General features: G+C 36.4%; 1 non-coding gene across 1 annotated transcript; it reads right to left on the bottom strand.

Moving 5' to 3' along the window:
• Positions 1 to 666: 666 nt before the first annotated feature.
• On the bottom strand, positions 667 to 775 carry LOC131234117 (small nucleolar RNA R71). Its single transcript, XR_009165527.1, has one exon. It is a non-coding gene; the product is annotated as a small nucleolar RNA R71 (small nucleolar RNA).
• Positions 776 to 1062: the final 287 nt, after the last annotated feature.

The raw sequence follows: 1062 nt of genomic DNA, 5'->3' as shown, positions 1-1062 counted from the left end.
AAAATTGTCTTTTTAAAGGAGGAGCTCCCAAATCTTTGGTCGTCAATCATCTCCTTTTTCGGGTTCTTTCTTCCAATTCTTGTTTACATAGTTTTATCTTGTTTTTAGGAATTCATAATTGTTAGTTCCAGTTTTATTTCTTTTAGGTTGCATCTTAGTTTAGTTTTCTTTCTTACATTGCAATAACATAGTTTATGTTAGGGTGTAGATCTCTGAACATAGAACTAGCACCTTTTGATCCTGAAATAGAAAGAACATTTCGTAGAAGATTTAGAAACATTCTATTTGAAATGGCGGACGAGAATGGAATTAAAGCTCTTAGAGATTATTAATCTCCTGTCCAATTTAATGCGCCTTCATACATAGTGTTGCCAGCCACCACGGCAGCACACTTTGAACTTAAACCTGGACTCATACAATTATTGCCCTCCTTCTATGGTTTAGATAAGGAAGATCCATATCATCATGTGAAAGAATTCCTAAACATTTGCTCTACCTTTAGGTTCCAAAACTTTTCAGATGATTCGATCCGTTTCTGCCTTTTTCCATTTTCTTTGAAGGATAAAGCGAAAGCATGGTTGAATTCTCTGGAAGTTGGGTTTATCACTACATGGGACCAACTATCTAAGAAGTTATTAAATAAGTTCTTCCCTGTTCACAAAACTAATGCTCTACGTAGAGAAATTACTAATTTCACACAAAAAGAGGGTGAGCACTTTCATGAATGTTAGGAAAGATAGAAGGACTTGCTTCTTAAATGTCCACACCATGGTTTTGAGAAGTGGCAATAGGTTCAATACTTCTATGACGGTTTGACACCCCAAAACCGTCGCATTGTTGATGCCACCAGTGGAGGGTCATTCATGACCAAAAGTGATGTCGAAGCTTGGAATTTCTTTGAAACCTTGTGTGAAAACTTCCAACAATGGGACTATTCAAATAGAGGTGAAAGAAGCCCCCAACTACAGAAGAAAAGTGGTATATATGAGATAGGAATCACACCAGATCTTTATGCCAAAATTGATAGCCTGACACAGAAAGTTGATGCTTTGATGTTAAATA

Source organism: Magnolia sinica, chromosome 18, assembly GCF_029962835.1.
Source record: "Magnolia sinica isolate HGM2019 chromosome 18, MsV1, whole genome shotgun sequence".
NCBI classification, from domain to species: Eukaryota; Viridiplantae; Streptophyta; class Magnoliopsida; order Magnoliales; family Magnoliaceae; genus Magnolia; species Magnolia sinica.
This window is presented reverse-complemented; position numbering and strand designations above follow the sequence as displayed.